The sequence below is a fragment of the Furipterus horrens genome, unplaced genomic scaffold (assembly GCF_987537825.1).
Source record: "Furipterus horrens unplaced genomic scaffold, mFurHor1.1.pri manual_scaffold_4, whole genome shotgun sequence".
NCBI lineage: Eukaryota > Metazoa > Chordata > Mammalia > Chiroptera > Furipteridae > Furipterus > Furipterus horrens.
Window position 1 is genome coordinate 74,263,184 of NW_028327174.1, and position 25,581 is coordinate 74,288,764.

The 25,581-nt window shown below is 37.0% G+C and overlaps 1 protein-coding gene across 4 annotated transcripts in view; it reads left to right on the forward strand.

Moving 5' to 3' along the window:
• The window catches only part of NAV3 (neuron navigator 3), a 347,319-nt gene that overhangs the window by 211,738 nt on the left and 110,000 nt on the right, over nt 1-25,581 (forward strand). The gene's annotated exons all lie outside the window — the stretch shown is intronic.

Consider the following 25,581-nt stretch of genomic DNA (forward strand, 5'->3'; position numbering starts at 1 on the left):
AACTGTTAGGACTCATGTGTTTGTCCTAATTTAAAGTATTTTTTCAGCCAAGTTTTCCTGCTGATAAATAGATGGTAAAAACTATCTACTGAAACTGGGCTTCGTCTTCAAACTTAATATCAAGAAGTGCCTTATTTCTTGGAGATCAAAAACCCTATCACTTGTTTCTTCAACAGTAGATTCTATTCTGATTCCATAAAGTTTGTATAAGCAATGTCCATTTGACAATCCAAATATTTACTACATAAATATAAAAATGATTATAATAGTATCCTCAGCCAGGCATATTTCTTTCCTTTTGGGAAATGATAATATATTTCTTTCAGTCAGTAATAGAATAAGAAGAAAAAAACATCAAATATATAGAAGATTTAAAACACAATAATAAACCTTTCCTAATGAATACATATGGAATACCAGAACCAAGAATAGCAGAATTCACATTCTTTTCAATTATTTATTTGGATATTTACAAAAAGACTGGATGTTGGGCCATGAAGTAAGTTCCAACAAATTTCAAAGAACTTAAATCCTATAATGGATGTTTCTTGACCACAGTGGAATTAAGGTAGAAATCATTAACAAAAAAGATAGACAATTACTGTATGTTTAGGAATTAGGAAGTATACTTTTAAGTAACATTTGGGTAAAAGAAAGCACAGTAGAAATTATAAAATATTTTGTACTGAATGATAACAGTACATATTAAAATGTGTTGGATATGGCTAAAAAACATGCTTAGAGGAAAAATTTTTAGACAAATTTTATTTTTATTTTTTTAAATTTTTATCTATTGATTGAGTTTAGAGAGAGGAAGGGGAAGAGAGAAAGAGGGAGGGAGAGAGAGAGAGAGAGAGAGAGAGAGAGAGAGAGAGAGAGAGAGAGAGAGAGAAACATGGTTTTGTTGTTCCACTTATTTATGCATTCATTGGTTGATTGTTGTATGTTTCCTGAACAGGGATCAAACCCACAACCTTCATGTTTCTGGATGATGTTCTAACCAACTGAGCTACCCAACCAGGGGACTCAGAGGAAAATTTATAGCCTTAATTCCATGTTTATAAAACAACAGCAAGTAAATAAATGAGGCTGAAAACCAATGAGTAATGCTTCCAAGGAAGTTAGTAATTCTTCAGTTCAAGAAGTTAGAAAAAGATCAGCAAATTAAACCCCAAGAAACAAAAAGAAAATACATACATATAATGAGACACCAGTGAAATGATTTCTAAGTATTTTACATGTATTAACTAATTTAATCCTCATAACACACTCCCATATTTGGTATTCTAATTATCAGTCATCTTTTTGCAAATGAGACATTGGCAACACAAAGCGTTCCAACCACTTGCTCCAGGTCACTCCTTTTGTAAATGTCAGAGCTGGATTTAAACTGAAGTGAAGTAAAACAAATAAGTGGATTTTACAAATGATGTCAGTAATATTTTTGAAGTCTTTATCAGCTTCAGTTTTCACTAAAGTAATTTGATTGTTCACTGACTTTCAGTGTTTTTTTCCCAATGAAAGCAGGATGGTTTATTCAATAAATAAAGGTAAAATAATAAGATTTTCACTTAGAAGGAAATGGGGTTATATTTGAGTCTCAACCCATACAGAAAAATAAGTTCCAGGTAGAACAATTGTCAAAACATAAAAAGCAAAATTACAAAGTAACAAGTAATAATAGACAAAATATATTTTTCTAAGCCTGGTTTGAGAAGACCGTGCCAAACACTATACAAAACTCAAAACCATATAGAAAATGTTTAACAGATGTGGCTACAAGAATATTGAAAGTATCTGGATGGCAAAAAAATCTGTATATAAATTAAAAGACAGGTGAAACACTGAGAAAAATACTGGCAATACACATAAAGCATAGTCTATTTTTTCATTTTCACCAATAACTTCATTATTTTCCAACCTGTAGTTTTTAATTAAATCATTTATTATTATTATTATTATTCTATTACGGTTGTATCAATTTTTCCACCTTTGCCTTCCACCAGCCATCCCACCTCCTGCTCCCATAGTCAATTCCCGCACTGTTGTCAATATCTATGGGTCATTCATAAATGTTGTCTAGTCCCTTCCCCTTCTTTCCACCAATTTCTCCCTACCCTTCCCCTCTGTTCCATGTTTCCATGCCTGTGATTCTATTTTGTTCATTAGTTTATTTTGTTCATTAGGTTCCTCTTATGGGTAAGTTCATATAGTATTTGTCTTTTGCTGCCTGACTTATTTCACTTAGCATAATATTCTCCAGTTCCATACATGCTGTCATAAAAGGTAGGAATTCCTTCTTTCTTTCTGCTGCATAGTACTCCATTGTGTAAATTTACCAGTTTTTTTATCCACTCATTTACTGATGAGCACTTAGGCTGTTTCCAGCACTTGGTTATTATAAATAGCACTGCTATGGACATAGGACTACATAAGTTCTTTTGCATTGGTATTTTAGTATTCTTAGGGTATATTCCCAGCAGCGGACTCTCTGGGTCAAAAGGTAGATCCATTTTTAGCTTTTTAGGAAATTCCATACTGTTTTCCACAATAGCTGCAGCAGTCTGCATTCCCATCAACAGTGCAATAGGATTCCCCTTTCTCCACATCTTCGCCAGCACTTTTGTTTGTTGATTTGTTAATGATGGTCATTCTAACAGGTGTGAGATGGTGTCTCATTGTGGTTTTAATTTGCATCTCTCTGATGGCTAGTGATGTTGAGCATCATTTCATATGTCTATGGGCCATCTGTATGTCCTCATTGGAGAAGTGTCTATTCGTCCTTCATCCATTTTTATTGGACTGTTTGTCCTCCTGATGTTGAGTCATGAGTTCTTTATATATTTTGGAGATCAATCCCTTGTCCAATGTATCAATGGCAAATGTGTTCTCCATACAGTCGGTTCCCATTTCATTTCGATGGAATTTTCTTTAGCCATGCAGAAGTTTTTCAGTTTGATGTGGTCTCATTTGTTTATTTTTCCCTGGCCCTAGGGCATATATTGGCAAACATATTGGTACATGGGATATCTGAAATTTTCCTGCCTATGTTTTCCTCTAAGAGATTTATGGTGTGACAACTTATATTTAAGTCTTTTACCCATTTTGAGTTTACTCTGCGTGTATGGTTTAAGTTGGTGGTCTAGTTTCATTTTTTTTGCATGTACCAGTCCAGCTCTCCCAACACTATTTATTGAAAATGCTATCTTTACTCCATTGTATGCTCATGTCCCCTTTGTCAAATATAAATGGACCGTAGAGACTTGGGTTTATTTCCTGGCTCTCTATTCTGTTCAATTGATCTATATGTCTATTCTTGTGCCAGAACCAGACTGTTTTGATTACAGTGGCCTTGTAGTAGAGTTTGATATTGGGTATTGTGATCCCTCCTACTTTGTTCTTCTTTCTTACAATTGTTGAGTCTATTTGGGGTAGTTTTTGGTTCCATATAAATTTTTGAAATATTTGTTCTAAATCTGTGAAATATGCCATTTGTATTTTAATAGGAATTGCATTGAACCTGTGGATTGCTTTGGGTAGTATGAACATTTTAATGATGTTAGTTCTTCCAATCCTTGAATACGTTATATGCTTCCAATTATTTGTATCTTCCTTAATTTCTTTCTTCCATGTTCTTTAGCTTTCTGAGTACAGGTCTTTTACCTCCTTGATTGTTTATTTATATGTACTTTATTTTTCTTGTTGCTATAGTCAATGAGATTTTTTCTGAGTTTCTGTTTCTGATATTTCATTGTTGGTGTATAAAAATATCCTCAGTTTCTGAAAATTGACTTTGAATCCTGTTATTTTGTCAAACTTACTTATTATATCAAGTAGTTTTTGGTGTAGACTATAAGGTTTTCTGTGTACCTTATCATGTTGTCTGCAAATAATGATAGTTTTACTTCCTACTTTTCAGTTTGGATGCTTTTTATTTCCTTTTCTTGTCTGATTGCCGTGGCTAGAACTTCCAATACTATGTTGAATAAGACTGGTGAAAGCAGAGACCCTTGTCTTATTCCTGATCTTAAGGGGGAAGGCTTTTAGTTTTTGCCCATTGAGTATATTGTTGCCTGTAGGTTTCTCATATATGGCTTTTATTATGTTGAAGTATGCTCCCTCTATTCTCACTTCGCTGAGTGTTTTTTTATCATAAATGTGTGCTGGCTTTTATCAAGTGCTTTTTCAGCATCTGTTGCTATGATCTTGTGGCTTTTGTCTGTTTTGTTTATGCGGTGTATTATGTTTATTGATTTGCAAATATTGTACCACCCTTGCATCCCTGGGATGAATCCCACTTGATCATGGTGTATGATCTTTTTAATGTATTTCTGAATCTGGTTTGCCAGTATTTTCTTGAGGATTTTAGCATCTGTGTTCATCAGAGATATTGGCCTGTAATTTCCTTTCTTTGTTGTGTATTTATCTGGTTTTTGAATTAGGATGATACTGGCCTTGTAAAAAGAGTTTGAGAGTCTTCTCTCTTCTTTAAATTTTTTTTAATAGTTTGAGAAGGATAGGAGTTCTTCTTTAAATGTTTGGTAAAATTTGCCTGTGAAGCCATCTGGTCCTGGGCTTTTGTGTGCCAGGGTTTGTTTTTTTTTTATTACTGCTTCAATTTCACTCGTTGTTATTGGTCTATTCAGGCTTTCTGCTTCTTCTTGATTCAGTTTTGTCAGGATATATGTTTCTCGAGATTTGTCCATTTCACCCAGGTTGTCCAGTTTCTTGGGATATAGTTGTTCATAGTAAATTCTTACAATTCTTTGCATCTGTGGTATTGGTTGCAACTTCTCTTTCATTTCTCAGAAGAGTATATAAAGAGGTTTGAAATAAAGTTAAAAAGGTAGAGAACCAAAGGAAATAAAATTGTAGAAAAACTAGAATGGGGTCAATAACAATGACAGCTGAGGAACAATCAATGAAGGTGGAAAGAGAATAAGAATATTATACAAAAGAGAAAAGAGAATGTAAGATGTCTACAGTAAAGAAAAATGATTTTGAGAGGGCAGGGGGAGGAAAAATAAATAAGAGTAAGGAATAGAATCCAGGCTAAGAAAGGGAAAAAATAAAATTCCTAACTCAAACAAGCAAGGGCAGAGGGAAGGCAAAATGGAGAAAGACAAGGGGAGAATACCTTATGAGATTTGAAGTACAAAAAATAGTGAACAAATAGGAATACGATTGAAGAAGAACAGTAATAGCTGTACTGTCACCACCAAACCAGCCACAATTTATAAAGATGGCAAGCAAATAATAATAAGAGGGGGAAAAGAATGTGACCTGACAAAAGGAAAGAAAAATGCTTTTGAGAGGATAGAGGAAGGAGAAATAGTAAGAGTGAGGAATAGGAACAAGTGTAGCATGGGGAAAATAAAATTTACAATGAAATAAGTAAGGGCAGGAAGAAAGCAAAATAGAGTAAGACAAGGGAAGGGTGCAATGTGAGATTTGAAATGACAATAAAGTAAAAACTAATATGAAATTAAATAAAAAGAAGAAATAAAAGAAAGGATAGTAAATTAGTTGGAATACGATTGAAGCAAAAGAAGAAATATTAAAAAGCTATGTGAAAGGAAGGAAAAAGAAAACACAAATTCTAAAGGGGAACAAGGTAAAATTCATCTCAGGAGTTTGGTGTTCACCTTCTGACTTCTCTTTCTGAATCGCTTCTGGTTTTTTATCAGCTCCAGGTCCCGGGGAGGGTGGTCCAGCTTCGGGCAGCACCATCTGCCTGCATCACCTTCACATGCTTCTAGAAGGACCTTCTGTTGTGATCTTGAGGGTGGGATAGTTGGGTTCCCCTGGGTGGCACTGTTCAGTCTTCTGCGAAAATTGTGGGTGTGTTCCCCCTGCCCCTGCAGCCCGCGTCTTAGTCTGCCCCAGCTTATTTCCAAAAATGTGTAGTTTCTGATGAATTAGCTGTCTGTCTCAAGGGCTGGGCCAATCTATGTAAGAGGGTCAGCTCTTTCCTGCTTGGTGTTGATGGCAGCTCTGTGTGTGAGCCGAGGCTGGTGGGACCCTGATTCCCCCTCGCTGCACCGATTTCTGATCTGCCTGCTTTGCTGGCCTCAGTGAAATAGAGTGCTAGGAACGAGTGTATTTTGTCTCCCTGAGAGAAGTTTAAAATGTGCCCTTTAGGCATTCCACTTGCTGTCTTTCTCTTGCAGAAGGGCACCCTGCAGGGGGTTCTTGAGCCTGACCTACCAGTTTTGCAGGTCTTCCCCATTGGAGGTGTTTTCATCCTTTGGGAGGTGGGGGCTCCTGTCACCTTCCCTTCCTGGAGGTCTGACCTCCTATCTCCACCAGGGAGCGGGGCTCTGTCTGGCTTTAAGTAATTTCAGGTGTGCATCTCCTGCCCTTCCAGTTCCCAGCCCACTGCCCTCACAGCAGACGGAGTCCTGCACTCTCCACTCTGTGCAGCCTTTGCCCTGCCAGCTGTGCCAGGCTGGGACAGAGAAGTCCCCTCACTTTGCACCTTTCTGATCAATCTGCCCAGCTGCACTTAGTGGAAGCAAACCACGCCCTCAATCCTTTCCCCCTGCTGAGTCTCTCTGGCACTCCTACTGCAGCACCGAATCACTGTCCCACTTTCCATACACACCACCTCTCCGAAAACTCTACAGAGTCTCTCACTGTCATGGTTGACCACATAGGGCCAGCTCCTCCAACTGACCCAGATGCAGATAGAATTCCTATCTCTCTGACAATTTCCTGGTTGTCATTTGCTGGGGCAGCTATCGGTGTGCTGTTCACTCTGTGTGTGTGTGTGTGGCCTGGATCTTCCCAACTTTATGTGTCTAAGTCACTCCCCGCCCCGGTCTCGGGCTTCTCTGCCACAAAGCTGTGATCTCTGACCAGGCTCTCCATGACTGCAAGCGCCACTCATGGGGTATTTCCCCTTCTACCTATAAAATTTCTTTACCACCCATTGTGAAGCATATTCTGTATTTCTTGGCTTCTAAACTTCATATCAGCTAATATTCCATTGAAGGTTCAGTTTATTTTTTTGGACATCAGCCAAGTGTTTGAGTTGGGAGCAAAAGCAAATGGACTCAGCTTCTGTTTACTTGGCTGCCATATTCTGAATCCCCTGTTCCCTGATTTTCTAAGCCAGTTTGATTGGCAAGCAATTAGAAATGTTTTATCATAGTAAAAAATGAATAAAAATGCTGTTGATATTGCAATTATCTACTACATTTTTAGAGTATGTTGGTATAGTTGCTACTGTAGCAGAAATATTTTAATTTTCATATATCATACCAGCTTGAGTGCTACTGAAGCTTTCCCAATGTATTAGTGAAGAGGTTGTTTGTTTGTTTGTTTATTTTTAATGTGCAAAACCACAGGGCTGTGAGTACAGAAGGCAACAATAGCAAGAAAGCACCGGGCAAGACAGAAAGGTGATTTAGCAGCCCCATGAAAGCACTGAGCGCTCTGTGGGTGAAGTCAAGAAGAAGTGCAGTTTACACCACAGAAACCCCCAAAGGCTTGGGAATTTTAGGATCAGTTATGTTGAGATGCAGGAATGAATCTGAAGTAAAAATCAGAGTAATTGGATTTTTAAGAAAATGATTTTTAAGAAGCAGTCAGACCCCAAGATTCCCCAACCCAACCCATGAATAACTGGACATCTGCCTATTTTCTATCTTAACAAAAGACTGGAGGTTATTCTCTGGGGAAATAAAAAGAAACAGAATCTGTATGGGAACAGGGTACAACAGTGGACTGACAACAGAGTAAGTAGAAGTTTTCATAATGAACATGGAGATTACCAACTTTTCCCCCATTTAGATTCTAGAACTATGGCAATCAGGTGTGAGTCCATCTAATCAGGACCATTACTTACCCTATTTTTCCCATATATCTTCCATGTACTTAAATCTCTATAACCAGTGTACATTTGAGAAGAAATATAGTATTATCAGAGAGAATTTAGCATAATTAAAAAGAATTTTAGAGTTTGGATTCCTGGGTTCTGATACCACTAAACAATGACTGTTTGTGTGACTCTGGAAGGCTATATAACTCTCTTAACCTCGTATTTATTCTTATAAAAATGAATGAACTAGTTAGACTATTAGGCCTCTGTTGTTTGTAAATGACAGAAAATCATATAAACTGGATTTAGAAAAAAGGCTTTCATTGAGAAGTCCATAGGTAGAAATTGTTTTATAGGTCCAAAATCTGTGTTCCCAATGCTTTCAAAGGCCAAAACTCAAAACATAAGTGTTTGGAGTAAGGAAAGGTTCTTGATCAAGAAGGCACCAACCAAGAAGATGGGAGACCTAATCCTCAAATACGTCTCCCTGAAGTACAGAGTTCAGGTTTCTTTTATGTCATGGGAAGGAGAAATCGGTGTGGCAAGAGGTGATTGACTTCTGCAGATGTCTGCGCACCAGCAGGGGTCTGAGGAAGATTGTGCTAGTTGATGAGTGTAGTCGTGAGGTTCCTGCAAATCTATTATAAACAGTCATTATTTTTTTTATATTTTTTATCTTCTCAAACTGAGAGCAGAATTTCTGTAATGATTAGTGTGTCTATTTGCAAGGTTAAGCAGAAGCTATAAGCCTGAAGGCCACGGGAACAAATCAGGCTTGAACAAGTTGGAGTCAGAGAGATGGAGCATCTCCCTCTGCCACACTCTGCTTCAGGTGTGGCTACATGTAACAGTATTATGTCCCCTTTATGTCTTGGCTTGGCTGTGGTATTTTCCATGCATAGCTTGATACTTCTCTCATTACTGCAACTCACTCAGTCCTACATAATTCAAGGTTCAAGTCCAGTGCAGGAGTAGCAAGCTTCTGCAAAGTTCCTAAGAGTCACAGGATTGGATGGGTTACTGAATGCACATTCTTGAACTATTTGCCATGGCCAAAGAAGGATCTAATTGCCTAAGTTCTTACTTATAACTAAATGTACATACTCTATACCATTATTTGTGCACCCATTTTCCTACTTGCCCCCTTCTTCTATTCCAAACCTTGGCATACTGGCTTCTGGCTCCCAGCTTGACCTCGTCTCTTGCCTTGCCTGACTTTACAGTTGATGCTTTGAAAATATTGAACTATTTATTGTCCCCTCTCCCCATCAGATCTGCTATTTCATGCCTTTGCTTGGACCTAAAATCCCATACTCAACCTGGAATACCCCTTCGGTCTTCCTTCATAATTCTTTATTGTTTCAGGTGTTGTATCCTCTGTGAACTGTTCTCAAAACCTTAATAGACTGTGTCCATTCTCTGTGCAGTAGGTGAACTTCAGTCTTATAATTTAACATATTATTTTGAAGACTCTTTATGTGTCTTCCTCTCAGAAGCCTATGATATCATATTCAAGAAAGGGACTATGTCCTACTCAATTCCGTACCCCCAGTTTCAAGAGCAGTTCTTGTCACAAAATACAGTATTCCCTCACTTATCATGGGTATTATGTTCTAGACCCCCTATCCCCATGATAGGTGAAAATCTGTGAAGTAGGAACCTTACATTTATTTTAGTATTTATATATATTTTAAGGCTTTATAAACCCTTCCCACACACTTATAAACCGTTTCCAGTACCTTATTCACCTTTCCCACTCCCTTATTAACCTTTTCCACACTTTTATAAACACTACTTATGTTCTTAAACATATCCTACACTCTGAAACCTATGTAACTTTAACAACATACATATACAGTACTGCAAAATCCTGTGACATAGCGAAAAATCTGCAATTAATAATTAAGATAATATTTTTAAAAATCCCGTGATACAATGAGGCAGCGATAAGTGAACTGCAATATAGAGAGGGACTACTGTATACATCTGTTGTCCTGAAATCCCATTTCATCATGTGCATCCTTGTATTATACAGTGCTCTCCACATTGTATTGAAACTATTTTTTGTGTGTGTCTTATTTGACTTTATATTCTTAGCATCTAGCACAGAGCTTGATATGCTGTTGGTACTCAATGAATCTTTAAATTTATTTTCTGGAGAGCTTTTTTAAAAAACAAACAAACCAGGGTAGAAGAAGAAGCGAGTAGATGAAGTGTTAGCAATTGGGGGTATTATGGAAGAGAAGGTACTATGTGTCACTGTCTTTCAAAACCATACCATTTAGAATATTGCCATTTGCTTGTTCTAAAATTGAGATGCATGCATAATTGATGTATAGTTTTGTGTAAGTTTAAGATTTGCAACATGTTGATTTGACTCTAGCTGGTAATCTTTTAAAATGTATTTGACCAAGACACTCAAACCAGACATTTAAATAGCATAGTATAATACTAGGTTAGTCATTGGAAATGTACTTCAGAAATTCTGCCTTAAGTATGTTTTGATTGAATCTAAAACAAAAAGGAACTCATCTCTGGGTGTAGAAAATTCATAGAGTAAAGCTATAGTCTTCTAAAATTTGGTGTAGTGTATATAATTTATATTAATATTTCTGGCAAAAACTACAATTATATATGAATAGAACTTTCCACATTTCTTAAGTATTTTTTTCACATTTTTATTTACTTCTTGATACTAATTTTATGAAATCAGGAAAGTTGTTTAAAAAATCTTATTCTACAAATAAAAATATGAAAGCTCAATGAAGTTAGTTGAATGTCCAATAATTAAATGGTGATGAAACTTTTTTAATTTTATTTTTCAATTTTTCAGCTTTGTTGGCATGTAATATTATATTAGTTTCAGGTGTACTGCATAATGATTAGACATTCATATACCTTAACAAAATGATCACCCTGAGAAGCCTAGTTTCTTATATAGGCGAGTGGTAAGCAAGCTTTTTCCAGAAAGGGTCAGTCAGTAAAAGTTTTAGGCTTTGCAGGGTAAGAGACAAAATCAAAAAATTATGTACATGCTTAGATAAGGAGAGAAAGAATTGCCACCATTTTTTCAACTATGTAAAAATTTTCCTAGCTTACAGGATCTACAGTTTAGATTTGGTTTATAGCTATAGTTTGCTGCCTCTTGTTCTAGGCCATTCTTAGGCCTGACATTTTTTTCTGTGTATCAGTTTGCTAGATCTGCTATAACAAACTACCACAAATTGTGGGGATTAAACAACAGAAATGTGTTGTCTCAGTTCTGGAGAATACAAGTAGGAAATCCAGGTATGGGCAGATTTGACTCCTGAAGGCAATGAAGGAGAGCCTACCTGTTCTAGGCCTCTCTCTTTGGCTTGTAGATGGCTCTTTTCTCTCTCTTCACGTTGTCTTTCTTTGTGTGTGTCTGTGTCCAAAGTTCCCCCTTTTATAAGGTCACCAGTCAGACTGGATCAGCGCATACCCTAATGACTTCACTTTGACTTGATCACCTGTGTACAGACCCCATTTCCAAATAAGGTCCCATTTTGAGGTGCTGAGGGTTAGAATTCTAACATACAAATTTTGCCTGGGGAAGAGGAATAGCATACAGTTCACCTATAGCACTCTTATTCTCTCTGTACTACATGTAACTCTACTGCTATCAGGAGATAAAGTAACAAATATGAGAGCTCTGTATCCTTCCTTCTCTCCTAAATTTAAAGCCATGGTTTTTCAACAACCCTTCAGCAAAATCGTAGACAAGTAGAACTGAATTGAGGAAAGAGAAAGATGACCCAGTAAGACTTGCTACTTCAACCCTAAAACACCCAGAAGAAAATGTGGAATATTATCAATCATCTGAATAATTAACATTTTAGGAAGTGGGTAGCAGTATTTTAAAAAAACAAATTATAAAAAAAATTATGAATTTCTATCATATCTTTAACAAATACTCTGCTGGTTGAGATGTTTAACTGTGATTTCCTAAATATATCAAAAATAAGATTTACACAAGCCACATCCTCCTGTGTCTAAGCAGCAGAGCAATTTGACTCTAAAATGGAGCTGTCATTTGAAACCCCCAGCTGTGAATGTGCCTCACTGTTAGGAGCTCCTCACCTTTGTAGCTGGAGCTGTCACAGGCACAGAGCCTAGGTGCCCCTGAGTCTCACAGCCAGGGCAAGGACGGGCTCGCACAGGAGCTCTGAAGAGGATTTTTAAACATTTATTTTTAAATGAAAATACTGTGTGACATTCTTAGATATGAAGATTTAACTTTGCAGCTTATGTGCCTAAAACTGTCCTTGGAAAAAATTCATCCATAGTCAGCAATTTTGAAAGATATGTACTTTAAAACAGAGCATGCTATTCTGTCTCTGAAATCTTGTTAGCCTACCATTGATCCATGCATTATTTTCATGCCTGATGGCATTTTTGTCAGCCAAAGGAGGCAGTAAATTTTGGTATTTGTTGCTTGATATTTGGCATTTCATATCTCCTTCATCACCCCAAATCTACTTTAATAGAACAATTGTAAAGAATACGTAAGAAAACATATAAAAATGATCTTCTATGGCACCAACCACAATTCCCTTTTTTCCTTCTCTACACAGAAGAAAGTGTTGAGTTAATCTTTAAAAACACTCACTTCTTTACAAATAAGGAAAACAAACATGAGACTTCTTTACTTAGTTAGAGAATGGCTAGATACTGTGTTGCCCTGATCATACCTCTAGAATGAAACCATCTTTCACGCGAACATGGGAGAAATGATTAGGCCTGTCCTCCAAATGGAGTTTCTGTCAGTCCCATACAGGGTAAGTGATTGTTGCTCCCTTTCCAACATATGGAGTTGAGAAAGGGAAGGAGGCCTACATTTGTTTAACTATATGAGAGATGCTGTACCAAGTTCTTTATATTCATAATCAAAGGTACTGTATTCTGAATTTTGCACAGGAGGCAACTGAAGCATGGAGAGTGAACACGTTTACCTAAATATATTTCACCAAAATGTTACTAAATGTGTTTTGTTTGTATTTTAATATCTTATGAATATGTTCCTGCCCCCGCTTCCCAATTCTGTTGACAATAAAATCTCTAATTGTATCCACATGGGCTTTCTTGACTGACATTTCAGACTGGAATAGTTTAGAGATAGGGTACAGTTAAGATGTTTCTAACTTTAAAGTACAGTATCTGTTCCATAGTAGGTAATCCCATGGTGTGGGGTGAGGTTTAAAGGTGCAAAGGCCAGTAGAAAGTAGGAAAGAGGAAGGTCACATTCCCTTAGCAAATAGGCAGCAGGAGAGCAGGCTGCCTGCTCTCATTTCCTAAAGAGCAATAGGAACGCTTTTGTAAAATTAAGGTATCTGTGTGATATAGAGAGTGAGCCTTAAATTAACTTTTAAATGTTTCTCTTATTATGAAATATGCATTTAAAATAAATTTTTACCTGCAAAAATGTTCCCTTTGAATTAAAGGCTTAATCACCACACATTAAAGAGAGACTTTTCTTAACCTTCTGATTCCATTGTTAACTGTAATTACAGCAACTCATTAACTCAGTGGGTGTCAGTATTATTATTGACTTTTAGATTCTATTTTTTCTCATTAGAGTTTAATTTCTACGTAAAATTGATTATAACTCTCCATTGGTGGCCACCTTGGACTTTTTCCAAGATATTGGATTCATGGTAAGGTGATAGTGTTCAACTTGACACTGGTGGTCACTAAGGAGCCTGGGCTTTATTTCTGCTGCAACGCTCTCCATTTTGCAGAATACAACAGTATGTGTAGTCTTCTCTGCAGAATTAATCATGAAAGTCAGGTGCATACTGCAGGTTCAATCAGCACCATCTAATTAAGTCAAACTTGTTTGTCTTATGCCTTTATTTAGCTGAACACGTGCACACAATAATAAATTGGCTAATTCAAAATCCTGTCAACCACAGGCAATTTAGTCATTGTAAATGGAGCCTGGTGCATTTTAGAGATATATCTACATGACAAGCTAATGGGTAGGAAGAGGGAAAACCATAAGGCAAGAAATAGAGAAGCAGAATTTTATTGTTTTTTCTTTATGACAAAAACCTATCAACCTGTAAGAGTCTTTGTTTAATGTGTATATGAAACATTCAGTTATTTGTATTGTTACAAAGCATCTCTAATATGTTGTGAGCTATATATCAATATAAAATATTAAGAGAAAGTAAGGTTGATGTTTCAGACTCGGAGGAATTTATTTTCTTGAAAGAATCTCTACTGGTCAGTCAACAGACAGTTTCATGCCTTTTATTATTCTCCATTGGTAGGTACAACTAATGAGCCTGTTAGTTCAGCTCCTCAAGGCTCATGCAGACCCAGTGCATACGCAGATGTTGGTGCTCAGCCCAGCTCGGGGGCCCCAGGGTGGTGACTGCAGCCTATGGAGTGTGACTGGCAGGAGATGAATAGGGGAAGCGTCCTCTGTCCTAGCCACTCGCTTAGCTTCTGTCCACTGTCTTGCTGACAATCTCTTGCTCGCTGTCAGCAATCTTTCACTCTCCTCATCTCTTACTGCTTTCTTTCTTAAAACCTATTTACACACATGGGAAACCAGATGGGGACATCTTGAAGTGGGAGAGAGGCTTGTCTGAAGTGCTCTGCTGGTCCTCCGATGTGGAAATAATATTTCTCCTGGTTCCCAGAGAAGGGCAGAGGGAATCCTTTGTCCTCCATGGGGTCAGGCGTTCTCAGTGCACAGCCTCCATGTCCCCCTGTCCCTTTCCTGTTGTAATTCAGACTCTGTATTTCTGCCCCTCACCACACTACAGAGATAATTTTTCATTTAAAAATGCCAAACTTCCTAAGGGTAAAAATGTTAATTAGCAGTTTTCCTGGGAGATCTTTAATTTATCTCATTCACTGGCATTTGTACATTTTCAGTGTAAATGTGCGGGCTGATGAATTATCTCACCCTAATTGTTTTGTCAAATGAATGACCTGTTTTGAAAATATATGTGCATAAGTTTTGAGAAAAAACATGTTGTTTCAGGTTAGTTAAGTTATTCTGGTACGTTTTAACATCAGAGTAACACATTGTGTGTTGAACACTTAGGTATTTAGTTTAGGACATGCTGGGTGTAATTTCTGTTCATCTATTAGTAAACAAAAGCAGTGTGTAATACAGTTCTGTGGCTAATATTTTAACAGAAGATATTTGATTTACAAGCTGTGTTGCTACATATGTCAAACATTTAAAGACATGCACTTAAAGTGATAATGAAAAGTTTCCCCCTCATACCTGTACCCCCACAGCTGTGCAGTTCTGTGAATCCTCCTTAGTGACACTCCATTCCCATACCTTCTGAATGTCTGAGCCCTTTCACTGTGCTTCCAAGAATTCAAATTTACCGTCAGCCAAATGGCCGCTATGAGTAATCTCTTCTCGAGTAACGCGCTTTACCATGTTTTCTGTGACCTGCCTCTCCCCACCTCGGGCTTCTGACTCCCTTAGAGCACTTTTCCCACAACCCTCCTCCTACTGGACCAGGAAGTAGGATAAAATGACCTCCTTCCTCTAACCCATGTTTACTACCCACCCTTCCCTAACATGCAGTTTTGAAGCTCCTACTATTAATCTAGACCACCTGCTACCACTTCTCCGTGTTGTCATTCCAAGAACCTTAAGCCACACTCCCTCAGTTTTTCAGTATTTAATTTTTTTTTTGTCACTTTCTCTATCACTGTCTCTGTGAAACTATATCATGGTATCAATGTTCACACAGACTTCCCAATAGCCCAACTCCTCAGGACCTTGACACATTGTCCTCCAATGGTCTAGTCTTCCATTTTTAGTGACAAATTCTCACTCTCTCATCCTAGAACTTGTCATTTATAAAAGCTTTACAATTTTGACTATCATGCTCTCTGACAACCATTCCTACTTTTCCACTTTACTCTCTTTTTAATATGAGCTCCAAGAATAATATAATTCTACCAGGACCTTCAATTCATTGATTCCAAACTTGTCAGAATCCCATACCTTCAATGTGTCCTTCTATTTTTATTTGTACAAGTTAGATTCCATGATCCATTTAAAAAATCTTTTATTAGGTATAGATATCCCATCTATTTAACTGCCCTTTCTCTTTTTACTATTTAAATACGATAGTAAAACTTCAGCCTTTAATTAACCCTGATGTTTTATCTACTCTGTGCCTACCCAGCAGAAAGTCACAAGAAAATTTCAAAAATCATGCAGATTGATTTCATAGTAAGTTTATAACTAGTACTTTCAAGTGGATTCCTAGTGTGTCCAGAAATTTTATATTTCTTTGGTCTACTCACTCTTCATTCTCTTAATAAAGAATTCACACCTATTTTTTCTCCTCAAATTTCTTATCTCTTCTTCTCACTCTGATATTCAGTTAACACAATTGAAACTGGAAAAGTTGGTATTTGTGCTGCATGTCACCTACCAGAACCAATAAGTAGAGATAAGGATTGAATCTTCATGGGCGCTTTATTTGGATGCCTGCAGATTATGTACCCTAAAATTTATCTTTTAACATCTCATCTCATGCCAGCCTTTTCTTAAGGAGAAGAAAAGCATAGGTAAGGGGTTTGGAAAAAAGGTTAATGAGATAAGTGTTGCAGTCTGGGGGCAATGTTCCTAGTATTTCTTTATCTGCTGATCAACAATTCTCTATCTGCATTCCTCTCTAGGACACAGGAACCATCTCTTGCACAAACCCCTGGGGCACAAATGTTGAATTGCTTGCCCACCTCCTGGAGTCACGTAGGGCAAGTATGCCACTTCCTGGAGTAATATCTTTCCACAAGCCTTAATCACTTAAGGCTATCAACTATAACTGCAGCTAAATTCTTTAACCCTTGAGTTCCCCTATCACTCTCACTGAGAAGAGGGAAGCAGTCCAAATATAATTGTCATCACCCTAACTGTCCTCCTTACGGCTCACTTATATCGGCTCCTGTTACTCTGTAGGAACCGTCTTATACAGCACAACGCCAAACACTCAATTTGGCACTGGATCTTGTCCCCCCGCCTTCTGGTCAGAGTTATAGCCCCGTTATTTCTAAGCTGTATTCATCGTCTTTTTTGTTTGTTTGTTTCCCTAGCTTATTCCCATCAGCACACCAATATGTTTAAATTCCTCTCTCACAATAAGCAAAATAAGACAAAACAAAAGCCACCCCCCCAATTTCACATTGCCCTTGACTAGTACCCTCTTTCTCTGTTCTTCTTTATATCGAAATCCTTGAAAAGCTTTATTTTTAAAAAAGATCTTGACTTATCTATTTTCTCTCTTTCTTTTGTTTTTTTGAATCCACTCCAGTCTTCCAAATCTGATCTTATTTAGGTAACGAGTGATATTTTTTAAATTAAAATAAGCAATGATTTCCATTGATGTCAAATACATGTCACTAAATCCAGTGGTTATTTATCATTCTTCTTCTGACCTACAGCACTATTTGATAAATTGATTACTTACTTAGTCTTCTATGAGAACTTTGCTCCTTGGAGAATCATTTATGATGTTTGAATAAGGGAGTATAGGAATATAATCAAAGTTCATTTGAGGAAGAGTCACCTTGATAGACCAGAACTAGAGAAAAAGACAGATATAAGGAATTGCAATCATCAGAGGAATAGGTAATGATAAAAATAATTAGGGTAGTGCTGGTATAAAATTAAAGAAAGAAAAGGATGGAAGATACTTTACAAATGTAGAAATAATACAAATTGCAATGGATTTAATGCTAAGGTAAAACTCAAATGAAAAGCTATATTTGCAATAGTAAGAAATAACCCCCTAATATCAGTGGATTACAATAATACACATTTATTTCTTATTCCAAATACATGCACAACTGTGGGTTGGCTGCTGTGGCTTGACTTGACTTGGATTTTTTCATTGCTAGACCCAGGCTAAATGAGAAGCCTTGTTTGGAATATCTTTTTTTGAGACAGAGAGGAAGATGGAGAGAGCTGGCTGCAATTTGCAATGCTCCTTAACAGATGTAGTATATGTCATATCTGCTTACATTCCATTGGCCAAAGCACATCATGTATCTAGTCAAGGCCAAATCAAAGGGACAGACATGTATAAGCCACAAAACAGAAGTGGAATAAGGTATTTCTGAACAATAATGCCATTTAATATGGCAATTCAAACTAGCTTCTGTCCTTTTAAGTGACTGCAAAAATAATGGGCAAAAATAGAAAATCTAGTGGAAAAGATGGATTTTGGAAGGAAGAAGAAAAATTCAGTCAGAAACATATTGTGTGTGGGCTGAGTATCCAGGAGGAGATGCAGGCAGGCAGTTTGAAATGGAAAACTGTATCATAGGAAAAAGGTCCAGGCTGGAGATTTTTAATAGAGCCCAGAACAGATCATTTGGGGATACCTACATTGGGGTGAAAGGGGGATGAAGGATATAACTATAGAGAACAGAATTACACAATTAACAAATTACAAAAATCCAAGCTCAAATGTTTAGTAAAATGCATCCTCATAAAAATATGAATTGGTGATCCACTATTAAGTTACCCAGGCTCATCCAGCCATAGGTTCTGAGTTCTGTGAATTCATCAGAGACAATATAGCATAGAAATTAAAAAGACAAGTTCAGGAATTCAAGATATGGGCTAACCTTCCCTCTCAACCATTTTGTAACTCTTTGAGATTGGGCAAATTACTTTCCTTCTTTAAATCTGTTTTCTTTTCTGCAAGATAGTAGCAATAACATTTACTTCATAAGATTACTGAGAGGCTAAATGCAATTATGCCTGTAAAATGTTCAGACAGCTCCTGGCTTGTTTTAAATATTGAATTGGCATTAGTCTCGCTAAACAGCATTACCAGAAGAAAAATTTGACTCTGGCTTCATTTACCTTTGCTTTTCTTAAAGACTTTTCTTGAAGCATATGTTCTTTATTTACTAGTGTTAACATTTTTTTTTGACAACTTTAACAAGAATGCCTGAGATGTGTATTATTAGCCAATTATGTAAAAAATTCAAATAAGATTAAATTATAAAATTTATGCAATGCTTTGAGTAAGAATATATTTATCTGGATTCATTATGCACAGTTGCTTACTTCTTGTTCCTTGCAGGGATATGGCTACACAGCTTGTGTGTTTATTACTATCAATATTTTTATCACAGTGAAAGTATGAAAGGCAGCTTGGACAATGTTGATACTATTTATCTTTACCTTCATAAGCTTTTATGCTTAATGAAAAGTCATATGGTAATGAGAACTTTTTACAGGGATTAAACATTGCTAAGGGACAATTCCATTTCATTTGAAGTATACATGATGGTGACCCTTGAAAACTGGCTAGAATTAAAAACTTGGAAAGCTCTATCTATTTCACTGTCAGCATTTCTGTATCCTACTTGGGGCCAAGCTTCACCTTGCATTCTGTCCTCTACCTGCACTTCTTTCCCATTGAGATACCACAGCCATTGAGGGATATCTGTGTGGGCATTGTCTTGATTTCACTGACCATCTATCATACTAGTAACAAACAAAAAGCAGTTAAATAATATTTTGTAAAGAGGATTTTCTTCACGACTCCAAGACTCTTCCTTATTTTGTAATTAATTACCTTTGAACACTTAACAGTTGTCAATGAAACAGTATGTATTCTAGAGCCTATATTGCTCTTTTATGCTATCTTGTGGCTTTCTTGTGAAATGGTTTTTGTGTTTATTTTCTATTAGCATCACCAGACATGTGTTAGACTGCAGGGCTGATTAAAATCCAGGCTCCCATATGAGGCTTACAGATGTTGTAGAATTAAAGGAAATTAGCTTCAGGTCTGGCAGTGATTTTTCTAAGAGTGGTTTTGTTGATCTCAAGAAATTGAGGACTTATTTTTTTTTTTGCTAAGCTGCCAAGATTTATAAATTTTCTATGAGACCTGATTTTATAACAGACCTTGACATGTATGATCTAATTCTAGAAATCAAACTTTCAGCTAGAAATCAATGGCCTCAGGGAGGATTAGAGGTTATGTTGGCATCCACATGCATATTCTGTCCTGTAAGCAAAGATGAGTTTGGATGTTATTTGATACATTCATTAACAATCTCAAAGCAACTATACATTACCAGTGTAACCTCCACCGAAATTTCAGTGCACAGTCAAGAAATGGGTGTTTAGAAGGTAGGTGTTGACTTGGGTGGGATTTAACATGCAGTTTTATGTTATTAGACATTTTTAAAAATCTGATAACAGCAATGTTAGTAGATGGTAAAGTAATCTACCAATGTCCAGGTAGATTTATTATAAAGTGTAAGATCTCATCTTCTTGCCTGTTTCTAGAAATAAGATTATAAATGCAGCCACTAAAGTGAATCGTCCTCCTTTGAATTTGTCCCCTGTATAATATACAAAGAATGTTTTAGAATTAAAATAGCTAATTATTTTTATAGTCCTATAAATAGTATTTAATTAAAAATATATTTATGGCCTTAGCACAACATATTAACTCCTAATAGATTAATTTGAATATTCACTTATAAATTAACATGATTAATATAACCTATTTTTTTAATGTATTTTATTGATTATATTGTTACAATAGTTCCAACTTTCTCCCCTTTACTCCCCTCCACCCAGCATCTCCCTCCCCCAGCAATCCCCCCCCCAGGTCCATACCCATGGTTCATACATACAAGCTTTCCCGCTTCACCCTTTCATATATTCTTCTTTTCTTCTCTTTTCTTTTTTAGTAAATATGTGATTAATTAATTATTTTAACAATAAGAAATAACAACCCCTCCCTCTCAGATATTAAGACCCTTAGTAATCTTATAAAGGACAATGGGCGAAGGTCTCAAGCTCCTCTAGCTGCTTCAAGCTGGACATGGTCATCGTCCTACCTACCCTTGGGCCCAGAAATCCCTAATAAGAGTGGGGGTGTGGAGGGGAGGTTGGCCTTCCCACATGGGGAAGGATCGTGCAGACTCCAGGTCAGTTGGCTGTCTCTGGACAACGGCATGCTTGGTTTAACAGGCTGGCATCCTTGTTGTGTTCTGGGGGCAACAGATTTGGCAAGAAAGGGTTAAAAGACATCATTCAATCCATAACCACTAGATGACAAAAGGCAGGGATTAATTTTTCAATGTTCCACATTAGGGAAAAAAAAAGAAAAGAAAAAAAGGGCTTCTTTGGAGGAAGATGTGCTAAGCACATCTTACCTGTCCAAAACCCTTTTGCCCATTATACTTAGTTTGGGCTGAGGGAAATATTTCAGGTTTCCTCCTCTCAGACCTCTGGGTCCTTTCTGTCCAAGCCATTAGGATAGAAAAGAGAAACCAGTTTTAAAGTGAAGCCCACAGGCCACCCCATTCTTCACCAACCCAGCCATTTAGTTCAGCCAAACCGTTGAGTCTCAGGAGGCAGCGCTGCAGAGAGGATTAAGTGAGGCCTATACGTACAGACAATCACTCAGGTAATGCGGTCATAGGCTTATGCCCTTTAAAAACAGAAAACACGTGTTAATTTATGTAACATAACCCACAAACAAGTCTCTAAATCTGTAAGACTGTCTTATTGGAAAGACATCCAGTCGCAAGGCACCTGACATTCTTCTTGCCTGCAACTTAAGTATCTTTGATGATACCATAGACATGGTTTAACTTTCAAGTGAAAACATATTTTAAATGAAAAGAAACTTTAAAGACGGTTAGCTGCACTACTTTATAGTCTACCACTGATCATTGTGATTTTCCTTGAATAATGATTTTTCTCCCCAAGATTACCCTCCTTGTCATTAAAGGGACTACATTAAGTCCATTTTTAATTTATCCTGTTCATTTGCATAAATACAACAAGAGCAGCAAATGATCACTTATGATCTTTAGTTCTGCTTTGCTGGAACTTACCCAGGGAACATTTAGGGTGACCTTCAGTCTGCCCTTCAGGGCAAAGAAGCAGAACCACATACCTGGCATTTAGCCTTGCCTGTACACACCTGTCTTTTCCAAGTCTTTCTGTTTTTTTGTTGTGCCTTAAGGTCCCTCCTAGCCATCTTTCAGGAAAACAATCTTCATTCCTTTCCTGGAAAGATTGCTGTGGACCGCACAACCCACCATGGTACCAGGCCTTTTATCTCATGGGCTTTTATTACCTTTGAAAGTCATTCCCAGTCCCTCGGGGCTTTTTGGTAACAACCTGAGCCCAAGCATGTCTCCTTTAGGCATGACATTTCAGTCAAAGTCTTAGTTTAAAAAAAAAACCCTCTATTAACAACTAGTCTTATTAGTTTTATGCAAAGAAACTTCTGTCATTACTTACTTCTTTAGAATGCCAAACTCTGGAGTGATCGGATAGGGAGAAAAATATACAACGTGAAGAAAAATCCTTGTCCTAATATTCACTGAACCGGCATTTTCATTCTTCATATTTTTATTTTTCCCCCACTAAAAATTTTTTTGTTTGTTTTTCCATTAGAGTTGTCCCACTTTTTTCCCATCTTGCTTCCCTGCACCCTGTCTCTCCCTTCCCCCACGTTCAGTCCCCACTCAGTTGCCCATGTCCGTGGGTCATTTATACATGTTCTTTGACTAGACCCTTCCCTTTTTTACCCCCTTCTCTCCCTTCTGCCTCCCCGCTTGTTACTGTTGGTCTACTTCTTGTTTACATACCTCTGGTTCAATTTTGCTCATTTGTTTGTGTTGTTCATTAGTTTCCTGTAATAGGTGACAGCATAAGGTATTTTTCTTTCGTTGCCTGGCTTATTTTGCTAAGCATAATTCTCTCTAGTTCCATCCATGTTGTTGCAAATGGTAGAAGTTTCTTCTTTCTTTCTGCTACATAGAACTCCATTGTGTAAATGTACCACAGTTTTTTGATCCACTCATCTACAGATGGGCACTTAGGTTGTTTCCAGCACTTGGCTATTGTAAATAGTGCTGCTATGAACATTGGAGTGCATAGGTTCTTTTGAATTGGTGTTTCAGGAGTTTTCGGATATAATCCTAGCAATGGAATTGCTGGTTCAAAAGGCAGTTCCATTTTTAGTTTTTTGAGGATATTCCAAACTCTTTTCCATAGTGGCTGCACCAGTCTGCATTCCCACCAGCAACGCACCAGGGTTCCCATTTCTCTGCAGCCTCTCCAGCACAAGTTGTTTGTTGATTTGTTGATGATGGTCATTCTGACTGGTGTGAGGTGGTATCTCATTGTGGTTTTTATTTGCATCTCTCTGATGGCTAGTGATGTTGAGCATTCTTTCATATGTCTATGGACCCTCTGTATGTCCTCTTCGGAGAAGTGTTAGTTCAGGTCCTTTGCCCATTTTTAAATTAGGTTGTCTGTCTTCTTGGTGTTGAGTCATATGAGTTCTTTATATATTTTGGAGCTCAATCCCTTGTCTGAGATGTCATTGGCGAATATATTTTCCCATATGGTTGGTTTCCTTTTCATCTTGCTGATGTTTTCTTTAGCTGAGCATAAACTTTTCAGTTTGATGTAGTTCCATTTGTTTATTCTTTCCTTTATTTCCCTTGCCTTAGGAGATATATCAGTGAAAATGTTGCTACGTGGGATATCTGAAATTTTCCTGCCTGTTTTTTCCTCTAGCACTTTTATGGTATCATGGCTTACATTTAAGTCTTTGGTCCATTTTGAGTTTATTCTGATGTATGGTGTAAGTTGGTGGTCTAGTTTCATTTTTTTGCATGTCCCTGTTCAGTTCTCCCAACACCATTTGTTGAAGAGGCTCTTTTCACTCCATTTGATGTTCCTCCCCACTTTGTCAAATATTAGTTGACCATATGAACCTGGGTTTATTTCTGAGCTCTCTATTCTGTTCCATTGATCTATATGTCTGTTTTTATGCCAGTACCAGATTGTTTTGATCACCGTGGTCTTGTAGTATAGTTTGATATCAGGTATTGTGATTCCTCCTACTATGTTCTTCTTCCTCAAAATTGCTGTGGCTATTTGGGCTCTTTTTTGGTTCCATATAAATTTTTGAAGTATTTGTTCTAGGTCTGTGAAAAATGTCATTGGTATTTTAATAGGGACTACATTGAATCTATAAATTGCTTTGGGTAATATGGACATTTTAATGATGTTGATTCTTCCCATCCATGAGCATGTTAAATGCTTCCATTTATTTGTATCTTCTTTAATTTCTTTCTTCAGTGTTATGTAGTTTTCTGAGTACAGGTCTTTTACCTCCTTGGTTAAGTTTATTCCTAGGTACTTTATTTTTCTTGTTGCTATGGTAAATGGGATTTTTCTTTCAGTTTCTATCTCTGAGTTTTTATTGTTGGTGCACAAAAATGCCTTCAATTTCTTAATATTGACTTTGTATCCTGCTATTTTGCCGAATTCACTTATTAGGTTGAGTAGTTTTTTTGTGGAGTCTATAGGGTTTTCTATGTACACTATCATGTCATCTGCAAATAATGACAGTTTTACTTCCTCTTTTCCAATTTGGATGCCTTTTATTTCTCTTTCTTGTCTGATTGCTGTGGCTAGAACTTAAACTATTATTTTTTGTTGCACAAGCAATATAACATCATAAAAAGCTCTTGCTAAATAGAAAAAATCCACACCTCTCAAAGCACAATTTTTCACCATTTTTCTTGTCTTGTCTTTCTTCATAAGTATATTTGTTTTTACTTATATATAGGCTCATTCGGTTTTTTATACTGCTTGTTCACTTAACATATAAAACTTGTTATGATGATGTTGGCAATAATCTTTATTATTATAGCCATATAGTACATTAATATAAATACACAGTATAATCAGTTAATGGTTTTGAAATGGATATGAAGAAAAGTAAATCCCTATATAACATATTATAACCAAAATGTTACAGGTTAAAATGAATTCATTCAATAGTCTTTTCTTTCCAAACAGCTTTCCAACAATAAATAAAACACAATTATTATAGAATGTATACATGCATTATCACTGAAAACAATATTAACTTAACTAGACTGACAAAGAGGGAAGACCCAATGATCAAATTCATTTTGCAACTTGTCCTTTTAACTTCCAATACTTTGTTGAAATGCACTATCATATCAATTTACAGATGATGCTAATAGTGTTCTCTCTAGAAGAGAAGGTCAAAAGACCTGCATCCCACTTCTTTCTCTTTATTCTCCTCTCGAGACAGAAGCTCAGGAAACAACTAATACAAGTCCTTTCATCCAGACCTTTACACAAATGCCATCGCCCTTGTGACTATTGAACTCTCTAGGTCTTACTTCTTCTGTGTTGCAACTGCTTGATTTTAGAGTGGACCCCAGAGAAATCAAAGATGGGGCAGCTCACCCAGCATCTGAGAGCCTGAGCTGGATCACATCACCACACATGGGACCATAGCCAGACATGCCGCACAAGCAAAGGTGCGGTCCAAGGAAACATCTATGCACATTGTAGCCTCCAAACCCCTTCTCTTATTGGAATTGAGATTAGTAGTTTCAGCTTTTGACCTTTCCTAAGAAACCGCGCAATTCTTTATTAGTATCTGCTCATTGATCTCTTAGCATTTGGGACCATGAATGGACTCTATACATTTTGAAATCAGCACAATAGGTATGTTGGCACATTGCACTCTTTGAAAATATGGCAGGTCAGGTATTTTATATTTGTAATTTGGTCAACCAGCTTATCATTCTACTCCAGTCACCACTCCACCACAACGCACCCCCTGCCAAAAAAAAAAAAAACCTTCATAGAATTCAACCCATTTACAAGGTCAAAGTTTTTTCCTTCTCAGGTTTTAATTGAAGTA